The 26,127-nt window shown below is 52.2% G+C and overlaps 1 protein-coding gene and 1 long non-coding RNA gene across 10 annotated transcripts in view; one reads left to right on the top strand and one right to left on the bottom strand.

Annotated features, from left to right (window-relative positions):
* Positions 1-26,127, top strand: part of KAZN (kazrin, periplakin interacting protein) — a 1,021,468-nt gene that overhangs the window by 724,621 nt on the left and 270,720 nt on the right. The window lies entirely within an intron of this gene.
* On the bottom strand, positions 19,214-25,657 carry LOC139080730 (uncharacterized). Of its 5 annotated transcripts, none has more exons than XR_011535466.1 (4): positions 25,317-25,657; positions 24,711-25,202; positions 21,258-24,447; positions 19,214-20,375 (listed from the first exon to the last, which is right to left on the bottom strand). It is a non-coding gene; the product is annotated as an uncharacterized lncRNA (long non-coding RNA). The 5 variants fall into 5 exon arrangements; XR_011535468.1 differs by having other exon boundaries at positions 19,215-20,375; positions 24,996-25,202; XR_011535464.1 differs by having other exon boundaries at positions 19,217-20,375; positions 21,258-23,597; positions 24,224-25,202.

Genomic DNA, 26,127 nt, shown 5'->3' with positions numbered 1-26,127 from the left:
GTGTCTCTTAGCCTCAACCTCTTCTCCTGTAAAATGGGACTAACCATAGTTTATGTTCCCAAGGTCGTTGTGTAGACTGATGGAGCCGATGCATGGAAAGCTCTTGCCACAGGCCTGGTCCATGGTAATTGCTCGATAAGCCTAAGCCGTGTTGTTGGCACCAGGATTGCTGATGCTGGCCTTCAGTGCCCCGGACAGGCTGATATCTATCCTTAGCTCAGAGGACTGTGATGATAGCCAAACTCAGTTGATTGAGCCATAGCTTCTAAGAAGAAAGCTTTGCAAACATCAGGATGGTCCCCTGAACTCTGTAGGAAAAAGACCACTAATTAGTCAAAGATATGTGTTCTCTTCTCTGCTCTGTCTCCAGTCTTCTGTTTGACCACAGGCAGGTCCCTCTAATCTCCGGGCCTCACTTTCCTGCTGTTAGAAGCCTCTGTCAAGGATGGTAAATAAACATGACCTAGGAGCCCTCTCTGCCCAGGGCGGACATTACTAATTGATGCCAGCACTCCCTTCCAGTGAGACCAGTCTTAGCCTCAGAATCCTTCTCAACACAGTGCTCCAGGCAGCAGCGAGCGGTCAACTGCAGTCAGCAAATGAGTTGAGACATATTTGATGATCTGAGTAGAAATCCCAGTTGCATTAGAAGCTCTTCTCCCACACTACCGTCAACATGGGCAGACGTGCTGAGATTTCTTATAAAATGTCTCATCAGTCTTAGCCCCTGAGTGTCTTCACAAGGCCGGGTGCCCAAGAACGCCCTCAAGGAAGCAAGAAGTGCCCTCAAGCCCCTCTCAAGCTCCCCGAGGAGAGGGCTTCGGCTTGGCACGGGGATGCAAACACAAGGCAAGGAATTAGTCATCAGGGGAGGCAACAGACACCCCCGGTGCAGCCCAGCTCCTCCAGCTCCACCATGGGTGAGAGAGGAGCGCAGGCCGCGGGGGAGGGGGCCCTGTGGTTCCCGGTGGGGAAGGGGACTGTGACCCCTTAGGTTGGTTTTTCTGGGAAGGGGCCCTTCTGCCTCGGAGCTCAGGGCCTGTGCGTCCCCACAGAGGCCACCAGCCCCCTTTGCAGGCTGAGGGCTAGCAGACATTCTGTGGCTTCTTCATTTCCTGGCTGCCTTGGAAGCCGCGGTGCTTGGCCAGTCCTGAGGGACTATACACGCGATAAAATGTCATGGAACAAAGACATACCTCACCACCAAAAACAAAGAGTGCACGTGAAAACTGGTGAAATCGGAGACTTTGTGCCAATGTCAGTTTCCTGGTTCTGATATTCTGTGGTTATGAAGATGCCACTGTTGGGAGAAGCTTTATTATGGATACAGGGGACCTCGCAGTACTATTTTTGCAACTTTGTGTGAATGTGTCATTATTTCAGAATAAAGTTTTTAAAAAATGAGATCCTTGAAAATGCATTGAACAATTGCAAGACAGTCCCCATGGGCTGTAGCCACAGACACAAACTCCTCTGCCCCGTTTTCAGGAGCTGAGGGTGCTCTTAAAGGAAAGCAGTCGTGGCTCCTGCATTTCCAGCACCAGAGGCCAAATATCTCACCCCGTCCTGCAGGCCAGCTGTTTCCCTGAGTTCACAAGGGGACAATGGTCTGGGTGCTCCAGATTCTAGATATGAACGTGGAGGCCGCCGTCAGAGCAACCCCGTGTACCTGGACGAGCTCGTAACATGGCATCCTTTTCCTTTTCAGACTCATAATCCGAGATACTCAGTCGCTTTCTATTTTAAAAACAATTGCTTCTTCGATTTCTGTACATGACAAGATTTCTTTTCTTTAAAAAAAAAATGCGCTTCAAAACCCATTTGTCTTCCATTCCCTCTGCAGAGCCTGGAGGAGCCCAAGGCCTGGGAAGAACTGATTAATTCCGAGGCTTGTTAATTACCCTTGCGTGGAGGGAAACCTCTAAACCTACTCTGCTGTCCCGAAGTGGCTCACGTTTGAGCCCGTGCTGCTCGGTCAGGGGGAGCAGGGTGTCTGCCCTTCAGAAAACACAATTTTAGAGATTTTGTCAGCAAGGTTCTCACATCACGAGACTATGACTGGAAATAACCAACAGATTCTGCTGGGTTAATGGCCAGGCCCAGCTGAAGCCCTGAGGTACCGTTTTTGTTCTGAGCTACACGTGGGCAAGGCCTGATCACAGTCAGGCCTCGCATGTCACGTGGGGAGGTCGTCTATAATGTGACCCAGACTCCTGCCTCTTTCTTTCTGAGAGGAGTTGGAAGGCTTTGTGTGTTTGCTTGCTTGTTTGGATTCTTTAAAAATAGCTTTATTGCCTGGGGGAAATGACACATGCTCACTGTCAGTTAACCCTGATTCTAACACCCAGCTATAATCACAGTTCACTTTTTTTTTTCCTGAGGAAGATTTGCCCTGAGCTAACATCTGTTGCCAGTCTTCCTCATTTTTTGCCTTGAGGAAGATCAGCCCTGAGCTAACATCTATGCCAGTGTTTCCTCTATCTTATATGTGGGTTGCTGCCACGGTGTGGCTGATGAGTGGTATAGGTCCCTGTCTGAAATCCGAACCTGCAAACCCAGGGTGCTGAAGTGCAACATACTGAACCTAACCACTATGCCGTGGGGCCAGCCTCCACAGTTCACGATTTGATGAACATTCCCTAGATCTTTCTAGGCCTTTAGACACATGTGCACTTTATGTATATATATATGTGAATGTAATGTATACATATGGATTTAGTGAAGACTTGCATGCCGTTCCTGAAACCCACCTTTTTCATTTGCATTGTTTGAGGCATAACAGGTCTGATCTTCACTATCATTGAATTCTAACCTTTTTATTTCATCACCATCTAACTTATAGCTGACACATATGTGGCACTTACTCCGTGCTAGGTGCTATTCCCAGAACTTCTCAGATTATCTCATTTAATCCTCATACCATCTCTCTAAAATGGGTGGTATTACTACGTCCATTTTATAGCAGAGAATCTGAGACATGGAGAAGGAGTGAGACTTGCCCAAAGTTACACATCCAGGGCGGGACTTGAACCCAGCAATCTGGTGCTAGAGTCTGTACCCTTAACGGCTGGGTTATGCTGCCACTCCATCTTGAATCCAGGCATCACTGAACTCGTCTGGCCCTGGGATGGCAAATGCTTGACACACAGACACCGTTCCTCCCTTTTGTTTCCGTGGCAGACATCACTAATTGATCACAGGACTTTTCTTCCTGAGGATCCCAGACTGGCATAGGATCCTTCTTGATACACCATGACGGCAGCCACTGCTGAGCCATTGGGATGGGTTTTCAAGATGATGCTTTTCCTGACCCATCTAATGCAGCTCTCTCCTTTTGCGAGTAAGGAAACAGACCCAGAAGGGGAACTGACTTGTCCAGGTGAGAAGTAGAGCCAAAACTGGAGCTTGGCTCTCTCAGTCGCCAGGCCCACTCTCTTTCCACCCTCTGCCACTGTTTCCCCAAATCAAACAAATAAGCAATGGCTGCCCTTGGTGAGGATGACACATCCTCATCAGAGTTTTGCTGCAGCCTGATGGTGCATTCGGACAACTCAGAGTCAACCAGAGAGGACGGGCAGAAAGCATCATTTTGTCACGATGTGCTTTCCAGCAGGCTGCCAAAGATGGTGCATTCGTGATATCAGTACTTTTAATTTTTACGGTGCCCACAGCTCAGAGGGCAGCCAACCTTGGTGGGTGTCAATTGCCAAGAGTTTCCCGAGAGCGTCCATGATTGGAGGGCATGAGGGAGAGCCAGGGAGCATGCCCGCCTTCCCATCATCTGTTCTCTCTCAGCCAGCATGTATTGAGCACCTCCTGTTCATGCGGAGAGACTAGGTTGACGTTCGTGAAACAACCACGGATAATACAAGATGGTGTTGGCGGGGCTTTATTTGGAAAGGACCTTTTTCTTTCCATCCCTGGTTTGGTTTCAAATGAGAATTAAAGACATGGAGTAAGACAAATGGAGACCATAATCATTACCGACAGAGCTGATTAGGAGGCGAGACCTGAGTTGGGGCCAGTTGTCCACCCCAGAGGCAGGCAGGGCCGAAGGGCTGCAGGACCCCGTCTCCACCCAGAGGAGCCACGTCTCTCCCAGTACTTACCCCCGCCAGAGAACGGACCAGAACGCATGTCCTGTGGGCAGGCGGGCTCCGGGCAGGCTCTTTTCCTTCTCCCAAACTTACCAGCCAGACAGGAGTGAGAGAAGGAGCAGAGGGGGCCCGGAGTGCGGGTGACTGGGGACGCTTTGCCAGGACTTGGGGACTCTCCTCTAACCAGCCTGGGATAAATTGGGACAGGCCTTGGAGATTCAGAGAGGGAGATCCATGTGGCTCCAGCCACCAGGAAGAGTCCTGGGGACAGGGCCCCTGATCGGGGCCTGAGAGTCAGGGCGATTTTGAGTGGACAGGGTGCAGGGCTCGCCCCCTGGACTTGGACATAGATGGGGGAGGGACTGTGATTTATGTGGGATACGGCGAGGAGGCCAGCAGGATTGTGTTGGGCACAATCAGATATGAGACACAGCGTTTTAAACCTTGTGACTTGAGCAGGTATACAAAATTCATATCCGTGAATCCAGATCTTTATATGATTACTTCATGTTAGTGGATGAAGTCTGTGGTTGAAGTTCACACTTGGTGGCCAGTGGGAAATATTCTTGTGCACGGAGAGGGAAATGTGTGTTCAGGGGAGAGAGAAAGGGCTTTGGGGCCTGGTAGATGCTCTTTCAGATCCCAGCTCCACTGCCTGCCAGCTGTGTGACCTTATACAGATTACTTAACCTCTCTGAACTTCTGCTGCTGCCCCCATTTATAAAAGGGGAACAATGACATGGATTTCCCAGGATGAAAAAGTTAATCAAGGCTTGCAAATGCCGTTGCTGTGCTTGTCCCTAAATTCCCTTTTGCCTCCTCCCATTCCCAACCCCTCTCACCCAGAGGATTTTGTATCAGGTACAAATTCTAACTCCCAGGTGAGAAAACATTTTGAAAGCTTTTCTGTAAAAAAAAAAAAAAAAAGTACATGGAAAAAATCAACTTGTACATTATGTGGTTGTAGATTTTTTTAAAGGAAGGAGGAAGAGAGCACTCCTGGGAAGTTGGGATCCGCAGAAGTAACTAACCTTCATTAAGAGGGAGGTCTCAGAGCAGAGTCCCACAAGTTGCAGAGGAGGAAATGAGATGCAGACTCCGGATTTGAATAATTGCTGAGGTTTGCTGCTCATTTTCCACTTGGCAGGGGCGTGGCGTGGAGGGCAGCCCCTTCCTGGCCCGGCTGCCCACGCTCTGCGGGGTCCCCCCTGGAATGGTGCTTTAATGATCACTCAAGTGACATTTAGCTTCCAATTAAGAGTGCGGAGGAAAGCACTGGCCGAGTGGGGGAACGTTCCGGGGACTTGGCCTGCTAGGAGAGGCCTGGAGAACTCGCGGACACACAGAGCCGCTTCACGGCTGGAGCACAGGGCTCGAGGCTTCCAGACACCCCGCTGGCTGGAGAGGAAGTTGGCTGCACAGCCCACCTGTCTCTAGAATTGTACCGCGGACTCCCCATGAACTCGGGAGGCCGTGTCCACTGCCTGTCTGCCGGGCTCTGTGCCTCCTGCCTTCTGCTAGTACCTCCTGCTGTGGACCGAATGCTTCTGTCCCCCCCAAATTCATGTGTTGAGGCCATAATGTCCAATGTGACAGTATTGGGAAGTGGGCCTTTGGGAGGTGATTGGGTTCAGATGAGGTCATGGGGGTGGAGGCCCTGGGATGAGACTGGTGCCCTTATTTGGGGATGAAGAGGCCTGAGCACTCCCTCTGCCCCTCTCTCTTTCTCCTCTCTCTCTCTCCTTCTCCCTTTCCCCTCTCTCCCCCCCACGTGAGGAAACCAGGAAGAGAGTCCTCACCAGAACGGCACCATCCCGGCATTCTGATCTCAGACTTCCAGCCTCCAGAACTGTGAGAAATAAATGTCTGTTGTTTACAGTCAGCGTCTCTGGTAAGTCGTAATTGCAGCCTGACCTAAGACACCATCACTCATCCTCATACCAAGCCGTCATAAGAGGATACCGTGAAAATGAAGCTCAGCGATGGAAATCAGCTTGCCCCACGTCACAGTCAGGATTCGAACCCACGTCTTTCTGACTCTGGGACCCGTGGTCTTCGGTGTCTGAGTGAATGTCCTCCTCTCAAAAGAGCCCGTTGGAGGCTCTTCCTTGCCACTAGGCATCTTTATTCACCCTCCTTCTTGGGCCAGTCTTCGGGCTTCTTCTGCCTGATTTATTCCTCCCCCCGAGGGAAGCAAGCATGTGCAGGAGTCACGGACATCCAGCTGTGTTCTCCTACTCACATGCCTTCGCCTGACCCCAAGGGTCCCGGCCAATGTCATTATTAATACGGCATATTTGGGGGTGAGGTTTTGGAAATGACCCTTCTGGCATCAGACCAGGATGTCTCCCCACTAGCGCCTTCCTTACCCATTTACTTCTCAATAAAATGCACTGCAGTAAAAGTCAGCCGCGAGCTGACAGTGAACAGACCATTTCCTCGGGCACGGAGCCCTTCACAGGGCAGCCCGGACACCACCAGGGTCTGAAATGAAACCAGACCAGCCCCACTTTGCTCTTCCACCTCCCCAGATCCGTGCGTTGAGAATATAACAAAGGGAGATTGTGAGTTGTGAATGTCTTCTTACTAAGCAGTTTGCTGAAAGAACAATTAATCTCTTTATCATAACTGGCTTGGCCACATTTCAATACTGAAAAGGAAAAAGCAAATAGAACAAAACCTTTTGCATTTCTGCCAGCAGGGGGTAAGGGATAGGCTTGTCATTTTGCAGACAGTTTTGCTTAAGTGTCCTTTTATCTGTGCACTGAGGTTTCAGATATTCTGTTGCAAAAGGGAGAAATTGTTGCACCTTGCCTTGCCGGGGGCTGGGAAACTCACTTTAGAATCCCCGTGCAGAAGCTCAGGAGTCTACGGAGAAAGGATTTCCAGGCCGATGCTGCTGCTCTGAATGACTTGCGCCTTAACCATCACATAGCCTCGTTCTCCTCCCAGGTGTCCATGGGAAATTAATAGTTACAGTACATGGCATTTTTTCCAGCGTTCACAAGCCATACTCTGGCACAATATGGGACACAGAATTATGCATTACCACAGCCCCATAGTTAACTCAACACCTGCCTGCTCCTGCTTTCTCTGCAGTGTCCCGTTTCGGAACCATGACAGAAGAAAGATGGAGCTGGCTACTGAAGCCAGAAGGAAGGACTGAAACATATGGGAGAGAGCAAAGGAATTACAGTTTAACGACTGGGGTTGGGTCTTGGCTCTTCCATACACTAACTCTGTGACCTCGGACAAATTAACCAACCTCCGTGAGCCTCTCAGCAGTAAAATGGCAGCACCAGCAACCACCTCATGGAGTTTTATGGGAAAAAAAGATAAAATTTGTGGAAAGTGCATAGTGAAGTGTTATGCAAATATTGGACGTAGTTTTATCCCATGGAGGAAGCAACCATTGCTGTTTAGTGAATCTATTCGACTGAGATGAAACTTTGTAACAGTTCCCTATCCTCTGATGTCTTATTGGGGGAATCACAATTTCTTCCATGGACTCAGGGTTGTCTTCTAACGTCATCTCTTGGGAGCGCCCTCTACATCATGAGTATGGATTAAGAATTCATGTTTTAGCATGTCCAGACTAATTGTTTATATAACCTCTTGTCACCATGATTTGCCTTCTGTTTAAGAAAGAACGGAGGAAGGAAAAGAGGGAGGAAAACCTTTGGAGAACGATAGCCCCACTGCGTGGACTGGAACATGTAGCAGGCTGAATTATTGCTCCCAAGTCTCCATCCCTGGAGTGGTGGTTCACAGCTACACTGTTGCCATGGCCACGTGGTGGGTGGAGTGGACTTTCCTGCCCCTTGACTTTAGACCTGACCATGTGACTTGCTCTGGCCAATGGGGTGTTAGCCGACGTGACACAGGCAGAAGCTTGAGATGAGCTTAGGCTGCTGAGTTGGCTTTGCTGTGTGTCTCTACACCCACAGTCCTCGGGCCTCCGTTCTCAGAGTGGGAAACAGTGGGCGGAGCTGAACCTGTGGAGAGGTGGGGACTTTGAGGATCTGTTTTGCCTTTCAAATGATGAAACGGTGTGGCCTTGCGTTGGTTACTTTTAGAAGTAACCTTTAGAAGTACTTTAGAAGCAACCTTTCTTAAAGGGGGGTCCTTTCAATCTAGAAATGAATGAAAGAGAAAGAGTAAGAGCATGAGAGTAAGCGAGCGAGTGAGCGAGAGATCCATGCAAACTTTGATGTGACTGGTTCACCTGGACCAGGAATTAGTCCTGAGGCTAAACTAGGAAACCCTGAGTGATGGAGGGGCAGTCTAAGAAGGGAGGCAGGATTCCTTGGAGATTAACTTTGGGCGTCAGCCGGTTGAGTCTTGTTAGACTTTAAATAAAAAGCCACGGGAGGGGGTATATGTAGGGCAGCTGCGGTGGTAGCGAGAGCTCGCATCCCAGCATCTCCGTGCGAGGCCTGACATTTCTTATTTTGATAATTGATGTGGCCGAGTTGAAGCTTGTCGCTGTGAGAGCATGGCGTCTTGGCTTCGGTAGTGCTGTGGCTATGTGAAGAGTGAGAAAAATCAATTTCCACTGTCCACGGAGTGTCATTTGATTTATTACTGCTGGAAGAAGAAATTCTTTATCTCCCACCCTCTCTCGGAGAGGACTGTTTTACAGTCTGCTGTTAGAGAGACTCTATAAAAGAAGTTATATTTGTGCAAACTTTGGTATTTTGATAACCTTCCTTGACTGTTCAGAGGACATTGGACACTCCCAATTTTTACGACCCTCGTTCGTTTTTGATTAAGCAGTTACGGGCATTAAAAGGCAGTCTGCAAGAGAGTGCAGCCAACGTGCCTGCGGGATGGTTTCCTGCGGTGGGAAGCGTGAGAGGGCGTTGACTTGCATGACCCCTGGAGGGAGGCAGCAGGGGCTGCTGGGAAAGAGAGCAGAGGATGCCATTTGGAGTCAGACTGGGCTTGGCATCCTGACTGCCATGGGAGAGCACGTCAGCGAGCCTCAGCCCCCGAGCCCCGGTCTCCTCGTCTGAACAGTGGGTACGTGTGGCAGACCGCACTCCGTCTAGGTCCCCTCCCATCCCCTCGAGCCTTTTCTCGCGCACCATCCGTCTGCTTTGGTGCTTCTGCTTCCCACATCCTGCACCCGAAACGCCCTGCCAAAAATCGCCCTTGGCCTCTGGAGACTCTTGGCCCACGTACCCACATGCCCACAGAGCTGGAAGGGCCTGAGAATGGATGTCCCTTCAGGGCAGCCCTCAGCCGATGACTGAGCGGTGTGGGAGTATGGAAGCCCACCCCCTTGCTCCCCTCAGGACGCATTCTGAGGCATAACTTACGCTCCAGAGGCCTCCCGCGTCCAGGCTGGGGCTCCCCCAGGCACACCTCCCCTTTCACACCTGAAATCAACCCTTGCTTGCCTTCCTCTCCTTCCCAACCCTCTTCCCTGCCCCCTACTGGAACACTTCTTTCACGCATCACTTGTGCCCCAGTCCTCGTCTCGATCCTTGTCTGCTGCTGAAGAATCCCACCTTAGATAGCAGACTGATGCTCCTCACCGATTGTTAAACTATTTCATTAACTTTTATTTAACACTTGGGTGTGCTGGGCATGGAATTAAGTGTTCAAAATGCCTTATCTCTTTTAGTCTTGTAATGAAGAAACACGGTCTCTGGGAGCACTTTGCCCGATGACTTACAGGCAGCAGGGACTCGGCACACACTGGCCCAGTCTGGCACGGGGGGTCTGCAACATGGGTGGGAGGGAAATACAGAAACCTCCTCACTGCCCTCCTTGGTCCCTCCTGCCCCCTCCCAGTCTTCCTCCTTTTAAACATAGCTGCCAAATGTGTAAGACCCTGCAGCAGCTACTTGATTGCACGTAGGATGAAATTCAAACTTCCCACTGTGAACTATAACCGGGGGTGGCAGACTTTTTCCACAAAGGCCAGATAGTAAATCTTTTAGACCCTGTAGGTCAAATGGTCACTGTCACAACTACCCAACTCTGCTGTGCAGCACCAGACCAGACACAGACAATATGTCAACAAGTGGGCATGGCTGTCTCCAATAAAACTTTATTCATAAAAACAGGAAGTGGGCCAGATTTGGCCCGCAGGCTGTGGTTTGCTAACCCCTGACAACACAGCTTAAGGGTGGGGACCCTGCCTCCCTCACCAGGCATTGGCCTCCTCCTGACCCACTCTCCTCCCTTCTTTCACTCCTGCAACACTGGCCCCCTGGGGAATCCCAGGACATTCCTGCATCGGGGGTCTGTGCTAGCTGGTCTTCTCTCTGGGTCTGGGACCCTCTTCCTGGAGCTGTCTGCATATCTGGCTCCTGCTCATCATTCAAATGTCAGCCCAAATGTCACCTCCTCCAGGACGTGTTCACCTGCCTGCACATCTCAGTAGGTCTCCCCACTCCACTCCCACTGTCTGCATCATTTCAGTGATTAATTTATTCCCCCAGTCACTTGTTTGGGGTCTGTCTGTCCCTCCAGCAAGGAAGCTTCAGCATTATCTGATCGTTGCCTGCAGCATCTTCAGCCCATAGCACAGGGCCCGGCACTTGGTAGGTGCTCAGTAAATACTCGTTGATTTAATGGTCTCTGGGACAGCCCCCAGCCCCCCTGTAAGAAGTTTTTAACGGATGAAGAAGACTGGAATTTCAGTGGTTATCTCGGTTGTAAGGCAAACCTACAAAACCCCAAACGATCTTCCTCGCTTCCTCTGTCCCCGTCAATTACCCCGTTAAACCTCTCACGGGAGGATTCACCTGAGCAAATGCTCACTTTCTCTTCTCAGTCCCAAGCCTAGGACGGCAGACCCCCATTTTCAGGGCTACACCACCCAGCAGAAGGCGTTCTCTGAAGGTGGCATTGAGATTACCCAGTTAATTAAAGAGGGATTTAGGAGTTACTTAATATATGGGTGGCAGGTTTTCTTTTTCTACTCAGCTTCGGAAAGGAAGCAGAAATCACGATGCTCCTGATACGAGCGCCTGGTGCTCTGTCTGATACATCCCCGCGTGACTTCATTCTGCCGTAAGACAAGCCTCTTTTCTGGGTTCCTTGGTGCCAAGGCATCTGATGGGTTGAATGGCGAAACCCATGACACCGCTCAAAGAAGCAAGCTGTGTTTCATCGCGATAATTGTGATCCCAGAAGTGGTGGCGGCTCCTTTTATTACTTAATACTTCAGAGCAGTGCTTCCCAAACAGCGAGTATCATGAGAAGGCCAAAGGGCTTCAAGGTGTGGTCCAGGGTGTGGCCAGCATTAGATAGGAGAGGGCCTTGAATGCCATGCCGAGGAATGTAAGCTTTATCCTGGCCAGGGAGAATGGGAGAATTTTCTGCTGGGAAGGGGCCTGGCTGATGCTTGGGGGCAGCCATGAGTACGATGGCTTGACGGAGAAGGATTGGTGGCAAAGAGCCCACATAGGAGGCTGTTCTGGAATTCCAGGTGGGAGGCTCTGGGACCTGACTAGCATGGTGGCAGCAGGAAAAGAGAGGGGGAAATACGTTGAGACAGGGGTTCTCCACCCACTGCGGGCAGGTCAGAGAGGTCACCACGGGCCAGAGGGAGGCTTGCCCGGCCTCAGCGCTGGTAACTTGGACTTTGTTCAGCACTGAGGGCGATCAGAATAATACCTACCTCTGTGAGTTATTGAGAAGATTAAGATAGTAAGTACCTTTATTTAACTTGTTTGTAACAAGTCTTTTATGAACCTTTAATCACTAATCAGGTGCTATTTTTATGACGCTTCATTTAAACAGAGCCATTCAGAACTTGGCAGTGCGTGAGTTTTCGATGGACTTTCTCCCCGTCCTCATGGACATTGAGTCTTGATCGTAGGAGGCCTCTCGGTAACTTTATTAATAGAAGTGTTGGTTGGTTAGTGCTGCCAATGCAGCAGTCACACCAGTAAATGAACCAGCGTGCCAGAATTGCCCTCAGGAATGGGGGGGGAAGCTGCGGACAGCATTCTTAGCACCGAAGGCAGTTTGAGCACCTGGTTAAGAAGCAGTTTCCATCTGAGACCCTGAGACCAGACTCTTGCCAGCAGCGCCTCTTTGATCGTGTTCCTGATTTTGTCCGATGGGCCTGAATCCTACAGGATCCCACTCCCCGACGTTCTTGACCAACCAGGGCCCTTGACATGAAGCTAGTCCGTGGCTCGCATTTGCACCTGGCCGAAGGATGTGAGCGAACAGGATGAGGGTGTTGAGCCACAGCTCGCGCCTCCCCTGGGAGTTAAAGGCCATGGCATTGTTCTTCAGGGGCCTGATTGCAATTGTAATGGGCACGGGGCGATGCTTGTCTGTAATTGCTCGAGGCAGGAGCCGGCCAGTGGACACGTAGAAATGGACAACACACGTGGAAATGGGCCCTTCTTTTGAAGAGTGTGAGCCGATAGCCGGTAGTGTGTTAGCCCTGCTTATGACTCTGTGCCTGACAGGGGTGGATATCGTTGCTTGTTTAAAATTAAGGCACTTCTTTATCCTGCTGTGGGGAGAACATATCTCAAGAAGGACCAAGAGAGGATTTCCACGTACGATCAGCAGGGGGGCCTCCTGGGAGAGACCTGCAGGGGGGTGGGACTCCACTTGACTGGAGGCGGTGTGTCTGAGGCCTGGGCCGTTGTCCGGGCCGGAGCACCCTTCCTCAGGTGCCCTGCAGCCACACCCTTCCTCCTCGGGCCTTGGCTCAAGGTCCCCTTCTCAGTCAGGCCTCCCCCACCACCCATTTAAAATTGCAAACCACACACACACACACACACACACACACACACACACACACACACACATGCTCCTCGTACCCGTCCCCTGTTCTTTCTTTCCCCAGCCTTCTATCATAATCTACGATCTACTGATGAGGAACCGTGTTCTTTGTTATCTGCTCCCCCGATAGAACGTGAGCTCCATGGGGGCAGAGACTTGCCTGTCTCGTTGACTGATGTATTTCAGATGCCCAGGGCTCATAAGGAACACTCCATAGGTTGAATGAAAGGATGGATAATTGAGGAATTGGAGGGAGGGGATGGAATGAATGCAGGACGGACAGAAAAGCAGTTGACTGTAAGAAAGGTGTCACTAAGCCGCTGAGGACAGTCACCCGACAGACAATCTGGACGTGCCTCCAGCTCCAGGCTGGGTTGAGGGGATGGGCAGAGGCGGGAGGGGCGAGTCCCTGTTCCTGAGTGCCTATTCTGTGCCAGTAACACCCCAGTGCCTTCTCAACCTTTTCTTCTTGAATCCGCACAACAGTCCTACGCACCAGGTATGATCCTTATTTCAGAGATGAGAAAATGTGACTCAGGAAAGTTACGTGCTGCCCAGGGCCATAGTGAGCGGCAGAACTGGGTTTGGAACCCACATCTGTCTGACTGTCAATTGATTCTCAACTGTTCTTCCAGTATGAGGCTGACCTCCAGGCTCGCAGACTGGTGCTCCTGCCTTCCACACGGCACCGGGGTCTCTCACCTCAGCAGGACTGACCGGGGACTGGATCATTCTTTTTTTGGGGGGGCCGTCCTGTGCCCTCTGGGATGTTTAACAGTATCCCTGCTCTATACCCACTCAATGCCAGTAACGTCCCTCTTCCTCCCCAGTGTGACAACCAAAAATGGCTCCAGACTTTGCCAAGTGTCCCCTGGGGGTAAGCTGCCCCCAGTTGTGGCTCACTGCTGTTGATGAAACGGAAGAAGCTCTCGTTGACCTGAGGTCCTTCAGAGAAGGAAGAAAGAGCTGTTGTCAGGAGCCCCATGGGCCCTGCAGCAGGGCCCCCGGAGTTGTCTTATCTGGGAAGCCTAGCCCAGTTTGGGATGTGGTGCTTGTCTTCTAGGCCCAGAGCTGACTGGCCCCTTCCATGTGGACTGTCACTCAAACTGTGTTAGTGTGGGTCGTTTGAGAAGCAGCTAAAGTGGAATTAGACATGCAGTGAGTCACTGGGAAACTGCCTGTGAAGGATAAAGAGGAGGACCAGGAGGAGGCAGAGAGAGCCTTCAGACCACGATGTGGGCCTGACACCTGGGAAGGGAGAGGGGCAAGGAAGGAGGGTTGGGTAGAAAGAGCCTCAGACCCCGCACAACTCTGAGAAAGTCTCAGCCAGGCTGTTGGGGAGTTGCGCATCCCGCAGGAATGGGCTGCTCTAGGACCCCTGGCGTGCTCAGTCATTGGCGAGAACAACCCAGGAGAACCGTGGCCTTGGTTGAACCCAGTAGTGGCTACAGAAGGGCGGCAGCTGAAGCTGTGGCTCAGTGACGCTCCTGCAGCAGGTGATCTGAGTGGCACATGGACCAAACTCACGCCAGAAGCCAATGTGTGCCCGAGCAAACCACCACCACCGCTGCCCGCCATCGCCATCCATCGAATGGCGTGTAGATGTTGTCTTGGCTCAGGCACCACAGAAGGAGACCCTGAGACTAGGATTCCAGGCACATAGATGGGAGGTGACCCCCATGAAACTCCAGAAGGGGAAGAGGATAGTGAGCTGGGGAAGAAAGGAAGCCAGTAAGGGCACATAAGCAAGTAGTTGCCCCTGCAGGACCTGAAGCCCAGTCCTGCTGGAGAGTTCTGGAATCCATGTAGGACACATGCCTCAGAGTTTTCTTGGATGAGGAGTGAGGGAGCTGAGGTCTGCCCTTCTGGCTCCCTCAGTCGCCGCCCCAGGGCTGCCTGAGCAGACACCCTTAGCGATGCAGTTGTTGGCAGCTGGGTGCCGGCCAGAGTTGCACAGTAACGGTCAGACCGCTGGCCTCCCGTTTGCTCTGGGCACTGACCAGGCCTGCTCCAGGGAACAGGGAAAAGTCTTGGGCAGAGCCGCCAGTATTGCAAACAGCAGCCCCCAGGGCCGAGAAGCCAGGGAAGAGGCGGGGGCCGGCACCTGGAGGTCGGCTGCTCGGTCAGTTGCCAGGTTGGCTACTGCACTCACATCATCTCTTTCATCCTCCAACAACCCTGTAAGGTACACACTCTTCATATCCCCACTTTACAGATGAAGAAACTGAGGCTCAGAGTGGCTAAGTTGCATCCCTCAGCTTTATTTACTCTGAGTAATGGAACCAGGGAGAGTCACCACTGTGGGCACAGCGCCCAAGTACCACAGCTGCCAGTCCGAACCGTGGGAATCTACGTGGGAGGTCAGGCCAAGTTCAGAAGGACCCCCTCCCCTAACCAGTGAGCAAAGACTGGGAGGAGGTGGACTGGGGGGCCCACTCGCCAGCTGGGGGCACTGAGCTGTCACAGCTGGGCCCATCCAGCAGTCCTGAGAGCGTCCAGACCTAAGACATCATGTTCACTGTGGAGGAGGCGCTCGCCGGGTCCCCCCTCCCCTCCCCTCTTGCTGGTCTCCACCTCCGCACCCCTTCTTTCAAGCACCCACACCTTCTCCAGGTAGGCAGTGCAGTTGCAACGTTTATGCTTAAAAAATCACGCCCTGTTCCAGTCCTGTCTTCTGGAAGTTACAGCTGGGTGACCTCGACTGGAGTTTGGGGGTTCCCCAAAACATCCAGCCACACATTTTGGATGGTTTGTGGCTGGTTCACTTCCGGACAGGTGATCCCATTCGTCGTATGCAGATGCTGCTAGTTCACGGCCGGGGGCAGTGGAGGAAGGGGCTCGGGGGACTTTTGTGTGTGGGGGCTGACCACAGGAACGCCAGTAAGATCTGCTCTTGGTTGGCACGTCCACGTGCCTGGAACTGTGCTGAGCACTGTACAGAGAGCAGCTCCTTGAACTCCCAACAACCCTGGGAGGTGAGTCCTGTTCTTATCGCCGTTCTACAGATGAGCAAACCGAGGAAGAGGTGACACAGGCGAGGAAAAATAATTCGATCAAAAGCTCTTCAATGCCCAGGCCTGACTCCAGAGTTCTTTCTCCCCCCGCTCACCCCCCACTGTTGCCGGTAGACAGAGCTGTCCTGACAATTGAAGTCGGGGAATCATATGATTATCTAACAAACACTGTTTGTTTAGTCAACAAAAGTTTTCAGAACTAGGAGTCCACTGGAGAAAGATGACCGGAGGGCTCGTGTGAGGAGGTCGGAACAGCCCATTTTGGACTTTGATCCATTCATCACAGACAGTGTCACACAGAACGGCTTTGGGGAGAGCTGCAGGCTTGTTTTATTGCATAGTTTTCTTTTAAAAAAATATAAAAAGCCACAAAGATAGCAGCTCTTACTCATTTTGCACTGAGATGGAAAAAGCAACGGCATTTCCCAAGGGCTCAGAACTGGACACTTGTGTTGGCTCGCTCTGCCCCGAGGCTGGGCGCGCCTTCTCTGAAGTCCCCGTCCCAGGGGCAGCTGACGTTCCTTGCCAGCCAGACCCCCAAACCAGCCAGCAGTGCCAGGGAGCCGTGCAGTGTGACTAGCAAGCGCTCTGGAGTCGGCCGACCTGCGTTCGCTGTGTGGCTTTGCATGCGGTTTATGCAGTCCTCTGGGCCTCAGTTTCCTCATCTGGAGAGTAGGGATGATGTGCCGCTCACTTCCTGGGGTGGTGGTGAAGCTGAACTGAGTTTATACACTGTGTGTCCGTGTGCCACTGACCACAGCCCTTGGCGTGTAGCAAGCGCCGCAATGATGACTGTGTTGGGCCTTGAACGTTTTCACACTTCTGCACGGTCCTGGCTTTCTCCTGGCAGCTGAATCCAAAGATGATGGACTGGCGGACGTGCGTTGGAAGCCTGAGTTTGTGTGTTGCCCTGGAGGGCTGTGAAGACTTCTCTCCCTGGAGACGTCTGCTTGCTTTCTAAGTGCCGTAAAAACCAAGGGACCTTCTCTTCCTCTCCCCAGAGAGGAGGTGGTTCCACTGGAGAGTGAAGCCTTCTCCCTCAACCTCTCTCCAGAGAGAAGGAAATGCAGATGTCCAGGCCACCCTGTAAAAGCTCTGAGTCTCATAATTTCGGGGCTCCTCTCCTGTGGTGGCATCTGCCTGCATGTCATCACCTCATGAGGAATGGGGAGGGGACTCCGTGCCCCTAAGATGCTCTGTGGGGAATGAAGGGTCTGCTCTCTGGTCCACAGACCCTGTGTTTCCATAGACATCAAAACTTAGATGGTTACTTTCTCTCCTTGGAAGGGGTGGGTCTGGGAGGAGCCTTCACCCCCTCCCAGACGCATCACCACCCACCCCAGAACTGACGGTCACAGCTCCTAGAGGAAGACCCTCTGACCCTTCCCATGCTCAGGGTTGTAGACACAGGCCATTTCCTCCCACGAGAAACGTGGTATCACTGGTGTTGCTGCTGAGCGGAACCCGGTTCTTCTGGAGTCAGAGCAAGCGCTCAGTAAACATCTGTTACATGAATGAGTGAAAGTAGAGGTCCAACTGAGGCAGATAGAAGTTGTTTTAAAAGAGCATCACCATGACTTTGGGTCATATATTTAGATTCACCCTTTCTAAACCTATCTGCCAGGCCACAAGCTCCCTGGGAGTCAGGACCTCGTGGTCTGGCTCGCACCTGTCCCCCCCGGCACAGGAAACAGTGCCTGGGGTGTGGGAGCCACTCGGCAAATATCTGTTGGATGGATGAGTTAATGAAGTGTCCCTCTGCCTTACACACGTCCGTCCTTGCCCTTTCTCCTCCTGGGCCTTCAAGGCTCCCAGGGCGATTTTGACCTGCCGGCCCTGTGTGAACGAGGATCTTCTTGGGCTGAGGCACTATCCCTGCCACCTTCCATTTCTGCACACCTGTGACCACGAATGGCTGTTCTCTAGATGCTGTCCTGGCGACTAAGCGCTCCCAGCCCTGCACTCTGGGGCATCCAGCACTGACGGAAAGATGGCCGGATTTCAAGGCGCTGGATGGAGCTCACAGGAAAGAGATGGAGTCCCCATTTATTTGGTGCCTGCTTCCCATTCCCTGGGATTCAGGGCTGCTGCACTGCCTAACTCTAGGGGGCGCCATTGACAAGGCAAATGTAATAGGAACCCGTTCCCAGAGTTATGCAACATGGGGCCCTGCCAGCACCCGTGGCAGATCCTGCTATTGGATAGGGGCCCTTCTTCTCCCTGAGCCATCTGAGGTCTCACAAACCTCCCTAAAGAGGCTCCAGGAGGCCACTACCTGTGAGATGAGATGTTTAGCTGTCCCTCCCTCCCCCCGCACCAGGCACTCAAGATAGAAGATGAAAGGACACGGGGAGGCCTTTGAGAAACTCACAGTCTCAAGGAAATATAGACCAAAAAAAGGAAAAAGAATAAGAAAGGAGAGAAGGAAGGAAGGAAGGAAGGAAGCCATCATCCTAGTACATTATAGAACCTGTGATTGAAGCATGTTGCCTGTGCCCTGGGATCACGGAGAGGCCTGGGGAGCTGGGGGAAGTAACTCTGAGAAGCCGCATCCTTCACTGGCTCTTCTCAGCATGTTTACTGAGCACCCAGAGTGTACGGGCAGTTACCGGGGAAGACAGAGATCCCGAGGGCCAGTCCTCCCCTGCTGGAGCCCACAGTCCAGAGGCATCAGCAAGTGCAGACACCCTCCCGTGAGAGGTGTGGAGCACAGTGGGTGGTGTGCTGCCGCTGTTAACCACTCTGAACCTCGGTCTCCTCATCTGTAAACTGGAGCTACCTCTGGTTCCTCATAGAATCATTGTGAGGATGAGATGAGATGAGATCCGTAAGTGGTCATGCCACCTTGTGCTCACACACAGTCAGCGCTCAATAAACCTTAGCTGTTATTCTGGCTGTTGCTGCTCTAATGGAGAAGTGTACAAGGCCCAGGCGAAAATAAGGGCTGGAGGGACTAAATCACTTGGTGGAGCCAGGGGGCGTGGGGGGTGGTTTGTCAGGAGAGGCTTCACTGAAGATTTGCCTCAGCGCTGAGCCGTGGAGGAGGAGGAATCGCGGGTCCTGAGCAGCTGGAAGTGGGTGCGCCTTCTGTGTGCTCTTTTCCTTTCCATTTCGCAGACACTGGTGACTGAGGTGGGTTAGTAGTTAAACATGGTGTTAACTTGGTTAGTGTGGGGAAGTTTACGCCAAGGGGATGGTTAGAGTGATCTGCCTAACAAGAGCAGTCTTCTTTTCTCCCCAGGGGGGAGATTCCCACCACTTATTTGAGTCTGTTCTGTTTTCCACTGCACCGATGACCCTGAGTGGGAGGGACTCCTATGCAAAACCCACCGCCAAGGAACGGTATGCCCCCATAGCTCTATCTGTAAGGCCGAAACCAGAGAAGCGGAGAAGAGAGAACTTTGAATCCTACCAGGCAAGAAAGCGCCAAGCCTTTATCTCCCTGGAGATATCATTTAGCCGATAGGAAAAGCCTGGGGACACAGCCTGGGGGCTGGCTGCCTTCCCTGTTGCAAGAACTCCCGTTCCGATTTAGGATTTTGACTCAGTGCCAGGCCCAAAGCTGGACCAGGAAGCATGTCATTCTGGGGAAAACCAGCGTGGAAAGTGTCTCAGAGCAGCCGGGCAGGCAGGGAAGAGGCCTCTGTGATGGTCCTGTTCTGGGTGGGAGTCCTGTCCAGGGGCCTTTCCTAGTGCCCTCCGTGTGGCCTGGAGCCGTGGGGGCTCACTGGAGCCGTGGGGGTGACAGGCGCGGGCACCACTTAGCTGACATTGAAAGAGCCTCAGCAACTGATGTCTGAGGGTGACCACCTGAAATCAGGACCTCTTGGGCCTGGACCCCGGGGTTTTAATTGAACGGCCGGGGTTTGGAAGGCAGTGCTGGAGTGCCTCAGGGGAAAAGAAATGTCACTCTCATTCCAGAAAATATTACTAAGGTGGCCACAAAGTTCAATTTTCCTTTGCAAGCTTTTATTCAACCTAAGGGCCAGGTTCAGGCAGAGAGGGACCTGCTCTGTACCTCAGCCTTGGCTTGGTCCTAATGCACATAAATGTCACTGTGGAGATTTAAGTTTTTTCTTAATGATCAGAGAGCAGAAACAATTAGAAAGTTCAGGAATCTGCTCTCGCTATGGTATGAATTTCTATGAGCATTTTTACAAGGAGTGTGGATTCCGATTATAATCAGAGATAAAGAATAAAGATGGAAAAAAGATCGAGTATGAGGCTTCGATGTATACTGCTATTTGAGGCATCCTTATTTGCTATGGATCAATCTGTGAAGATGCCAGTGAGACTAGCGTTTGTGCAGTGGTTCTTGGGAGCCGGCGCCTCACGTGCAGGATCGATATGATTTTTGCAGCCACTCTGCGATGTTGTGTGTGGAGGTGGAATCACCCCTGTTTTATGCGGGTGGAAACAGAGGCTGAGAGAATCTCAGTAGTGAGACCTCGTGCTTGAATCAATGCAGTCAGTGTATCCAACAGTTCCTGAGACCTGGTCCCTGCAATAAAACGCAAAACATATGAGATTTAAACAAACGTAGGATTTCAGATGGTTTCCACTCTCCACAGTCATCCTGCTCTCCCTATTTTCTTGTGACCCACATGGAGTGAGGGGCACAGTTTGAATGTTCCCTATGAAATCCTCAAGGGTAACCACCGTTTCTTATTGACCTGTCAATAATCCTGGAGCAGCATGGAATGCCGACTCCAATGCCCCTGGAAGCCAGGCAGGTGATGGAGACCAGTGAAGCTGGCTGGGAGAGAGCCTGCTCCCTCCAAAGGAAGGAGTCTCCCTTCATCTCCAGTTAGTTGCGGGCCTGTGGAACTGCACGCTAGCGTGGCCAAGTGGTCTGCTTCTCTAAGAGAAGCTGGAGGTTTGGGATATGCAAAATCTTCCAATTTTTCAGCCATTGGCAGCTCATCAAAATTTTTCAAAAGTGCCACCACATATGGTTGAATGTGGCCTGTGTGCAGCCATGTCTTGCCTAGAGCCCTGCAGAGTTCTTCACAGCTAGTTGACTTTCCATAGGAGCTTTTGAGTTCATTCATTCATTAATTGCTAGGCAAAGGGCCCATTTGAAGGCCCAGCTCTTTGGACCTGCCCTTGCTGGCTGCTAGCAGTGGAATGAGCCAGCCATGTCATCACCAGCAACAGGAAGCAAAGCATGTTGAGTCCGACCCTGTTGTCAACAGTCCTCAACCCTGATAAGCTGGGCTTGCTAGGGGTGGTTGGGTATTGCTTGGGCTAGAATCGTTGATATCAGCCCATCTGAACTGTAGAACCAGGCGACTGACTTCAGGAGGTTTGGGAAGTCCCTGAGTGCGGGAACTGTGTCCTGGCCAGATTTTTACCTTTCCAGGTCCCCAGCATGATGTCTTACCAATGCGAGGTTCTTAGTCAGTGTTTAAGTGAGTGAATGATGTCACAGCTGGTCCTTCAGTTGTTCATTCATTCAGCTAATGTGGATCAACCATCCCTGTGTGCTGGCAGTGGGGCTCCAGCTGTAAGTTACAGACTTGCTCATTGCTAATGCTCTGGTGGGATGGCTCGATGCTGAAGAAGTGACTCCGAGCGTGCCGGGTTTGGGGCAGGGCTACAGGACGGTAAGTGCAGGAGTGTGTGTAACTCAGCTTCGTGGTCAGAGAGCCCCCTGAGGAGGCGATGTGTAAACTGAGAGCTGGAGGTTGAACTGGGATACAGTCAAGTGCGCTGTGGTAGTGGGAGGCAGAGGGAGCAGGATGGTCCTGATGCAGAGGGAGCCAGGAGCACAGAGAGAAGTCCAGGGTGGCTGGAGCAAAGAGACCATGAGAAAGTGTGGGGTGGGTAAAGCCGGAGAGATGCCTGAGCCAGCTCACGCAGTAGGCCATGTGACATTTGGACTTCAGCCTAGGGGTAAGAGAAAGCAAAAGAAGGGCTCAGACAGGAATGGGGCATGATGATTTGCATCCTAAAAGATCTTTCTAATTAAAGTGTGGAGGACTGATTGGACAAGGTCAAGAGTGGATGGGAGAACTAGCTTGGAAGCTAATGTGTGTATCCAGGGAAAAGAGAAGGTGCTAATTTAGACTAGGATGCCCAATAGAAATAGGGACAATGACAGGGATAGATGAAATATTTAACAGGTCGAATCAATATAATTTGGTTGTTGATTGGCTGTGGGGGATGAAGGAGAGGAAGGTGGCCTCCCTGAGAAACTGTAAGGAGGTGGTACCATTTGCTGAGATTGGGAAAATTGGTGGGTGCTATGGGGCACAACTCTCAGTGCCATCACTTAGACTATAGTGTGAGTGTCTTCTCTGGAGATATACAACCCAGCCGCCCTGGGAGGGAGGGTTAGGGGGAAGGGACAGGTTCAGTTTGGAGCTTAACAAAGAAACTAGCAAAACATCTCCAAAGTCCCCGTTGTAAGTCTCTATCACCATCAGACCAAAAGTGGTCAAAGTTAGGAAATTGAACTTTTGAAGTAGTTAGTCCTTTAAAAGAACCAGACCCCCGATGTTTCTGAGAGAAAAACATGCATTTTCAATCTTTCAGAAATGACTAACTGGAAACAGCCCTCCTCCCCTCCCCCAGGTGGAAGCAGGAATGAACTTTGAGACCAGGACGTTTTGAGAACCTGGGAAAGGGGCGTGAGGAGCCCAGTTAGACATCTTCCCACTCCCACCAGCTCAGCGTCCCACTGAGCCCGGAAAGGACTGGACACCCCGAATCCTGGGCACTCACTGCATGACCTCACCCTTCCTGCTGTGCTCGCCGTGGGAGGAGGGTGCAGGGTGAGCCGAAATCCTTCCAAGAATGACCCTCTACGATCGTTACCATATGAACAACAATATGCTGTTGCAGAGAAGGAAGACCCCAAGAAAGGCTTTTTTTTTAAAGTCTAATAAGAGGAGAGAAATACTGCCCCGAACTCCTTTAAAAGAATGTCCTGAATACAGGTGAGACCAAGGATATAAAATCATTCTGGTCTTGAAAACAAAGAGGCTCTGAAAGCAGACAGCATCTCTGAGATGCTCAGGAGGGAGGGAAGGAAGGAACCCTTGCTGTTTCTGAGATGGCAAAACAGTTCACCGGGGGAGGAAGCGAGACCATGGTCTGGGTTGAATTTTTCCATTCTCATCCTGCATTTGGCCTGTTTCTCAATGAGGAAGTCCCTTTTGGTTGGGAAACAAGAGTCGAGGATGGTAACTTCTTAGAGTCAGAAGTTCCCCCGGGTGCAGGGCAAGGAGTACAGGGTAGATCCCTCCCGCGCTCGGCATTAAAGGATCCCAACCACTGTGAGTTTCCACCCCCCACCCACGGGGACGGTTCAACTCAAAAAGGCAGGTGATGACCCATGCGGCTGAGGATGCAGGGGGATTGGAAGCCCCGTACGCTGCTGGCGGGGATGGACACTGCTGCAGCTAATTTGGAAAACATTCTGGCCGTTCCGAATAAAGTCCCATCACAACCACCCGGGGTTAGGACTTCAGTCTTTTGGGGGGACATAATTCACCCCTCCAACAATGGGAGAGACAGATGATAAATACGCCATCAAATAAACAAACAGGTTAGTTTCGTACGTGCTTAGTAGGTCTGTGAAGGGAATGCAGCAGGTGCAGCGACAGGAGGGCGAGGGAGTCCTGAGAAGTCCCCACCCAGGAGGTGACAGTGGAGCCGAGACCTGAATGACAAGGAGGAGCCAGCCCTGCGAAGAGCTGGGACTGCAGGTGAAGAGAGCCTAAGACAGAAACGGGCAGAGCGTGAGCGCGGAACGGCGGCAGGGGGTGCGTGGTGGGGTGAGTCCTCTCAGCAGGAACCGGAGCACTGGGCCCAGAGGCCGCTAAGGGGCTGGGGGTTTATTCCAGATGCACCGAGAAGCCCCTGGAAGGTACAAAGCAGGGGATCGACACGATCCAGTTTGCGTTTTGCAAATGACTTCTCTGGAACGTTTCCCATTATAAAAACATTTCACATAATACTCCAGATTAAAAACAAACAAACAAAAAAGACCACTCTTGGGTGCTCTGTGGAGAAGCAAGCGTGTGACAAATATTTGTTGTCCAAGCGACGACGAGGCACACGGAGCGCCCGACCTGTCAGACCATTTTGTCTCTCTGGAAGGACGTGGGTAGCTCGTGATTCAGCCCATTCTGAGGTCCTGGGAAACCTCTGCTGCCTTTTCAGTGAAGCCCAGAGTGGGCCTGAGACCCTTTCCTGCAGGCTCAGATATTTCTAACCATGGTCGACCCTAAGAGCATCTAGGCCTGCTCTGAAGGCCACCTTACTCACCATGGAGCCGTTCTCTACCAAGAAAGAGAAAGCTGCACGTTTCCCCCTAAAATCTCCTTCCCGGGCGGGGCTCACCACGTCAGCCTCTTTGCTCGGTTTGCAGTGCCGGGGGCCTGGGGCCCCAGCAGCTTCTCACAGCTGAGTTGCGTGCCCACTGTGTTTCCCCTCGACCAGGAGGATGGAATTTCCACGGCAGCCTCTTCGCCTGGGGGTCTGTGGAAATGTGCCTGAGGGTCTGGCGGGTGGTCCGGGTCCTGGACAAGTGGCAGATCCAGTTAGAGAAGCGAGGTTGCCTTCTCCTAAATGGGAAAGGAGTGCAGAGAGATTGGGGGTGCCTGACCTGCCTGCATCTCCTTTTCAATCATGAGCTGGCCTTTAAGAATCCTCCTCAGGACACAGATGTCCCTGTGCTTCTGGGGGTCCTTGGGGATAATGGAGGACAGCCGATGCTGCTGAGATGTCGCTGGTCAGGGAGTGGGCTGCCGTGGGGATTCTGCGGCTTGGTGGCTGCCTGGGTGGTGAGAGGGCCACCTCTCTGATGCACAACCCCCACCCCACCTACCTGGGATGCCACTGCTTGAAATGCCTTCCACCAGAGTCCTCCCCTCCTCAGGGGGAGCTGTGACTTAACACATGAACACCCCGAGGGAGAAAGCGACCCGCCCCAGCTCTGTCGTTGGAGGGCAAGATGGCCTGGCCGCCCCGGGCCTCAGTTCCCTCATCTGGGAGAATGAAAAACATGTCATTGACTTTGCAGGGTGATAGGGAGATGGAAATGGGGGGAGGGGTACCGTCTGCCCCCAGTTCTCTCGCTTCCCCCACTCCTTCCTCAGATCCTGAGACTCACCATGGCTGGCACTTCTGTGCAGCTGGAGACCCGTTGGCATCATTTGGCCTCACAAAGCCACTAATGCCGCCTCATCGGCTGCTGGCTTCGCGGTCGCTTTCTCCACGAACACAGGCTTCCCTGTGCGCCGCAGCCAGCCCAGCCCAGGCCTATCTCCTCCCTTCCAAAGAAAACACCTTCTTTCCAGCCTCGTGTCGCTGAGGGGAGCTTGAAGGAAACAGGAAAGGGAAGAGCTGTCAACACTAATTATGAGAAAGTGCTTCTCGGCTCCCAGGGCCCTCCGCCTGGTGGCTGCTGCCAACGTGGGCGTCCCTCGCTCACTGTCCGCCTGAGCTGCCGCCATCCTCAAGTCCGCATTCAGTCAGCCGAAGTTTCTGGAGACCCAGCACAAGCAAGACCCCATGTCCTTTCTCTTTCAGCCTAACAGCTCTTTCCTCTTCCCCAGACCCCAGCTTGCTGCCGTCTTCTCTTTTCACCCTTGTGCCCCCTGAGAGGCAGTTCAGGGAGTGAAAAGTGGTTTTAGGGTCCGGGAGGAAATCGAACCCCGGCTCTGGGACTCACTGGCTGTGTGAACTTGGCGGGGTGACCTCGCTAAGCCCCACTTCTCTGTACAATGGGATCATAACGCCAGCCCCGCAGGCCCGTTGGGAGGGTGGAGGAGGCGTGCACATCACGCCCCTCGCCCAGTGCACTACCCTTCCGGAAACGCAGCAAACCGTGCTCCGTTTTGTCCCTCCCCTGCCACCTTCTCCCACAAGCTCACCCTCGGGATGCTGAGTTTTGCCGTTTCTTGGTTCTTGATCTTATCTGTGATCTGTACGTCATGGTTGGCCGCCTCAGCGTCCTAGCACATCTCCCACCCCTGGAAGGTCACCTGGTGCCACCCATCCTCTCTCCTTCCTTCATATTATTTATTGAGGGCCCGTCACGTATGTGGCACTTTGCTTGGCAGCCCCATTGGTCAAAGCAGATGTGGCCCTGCCCCCATGGAACTTCCAGTCCTGGGGGAGGCAGACCCTAGAGGGAGCTGTTGTGTCCCACCACACTTACAGACACCCTGGGGCGTCTAAGAGACTTGGGTGCCTTAGAGTAGACAGGCCGTGATGCGTATAGCAGGTTCTTGGACCCTCAA

This window comes from Equus przewalskii, chromosome 2, assembly GCF_037783145.1.
Source record: "Equus przewalskii isolate Varuska chromosome 2, EquPr2, whole genome shotgun sequence".
Lineage (NCBI taxonomy): Eukaryota > Metazoa > Chordata > Mammalia > Perissodactyla > Equidae > Equus > Equus przewalskii.
This window is presented reverse-complemented; position numbering and strand designations above follow the sequence as displayed.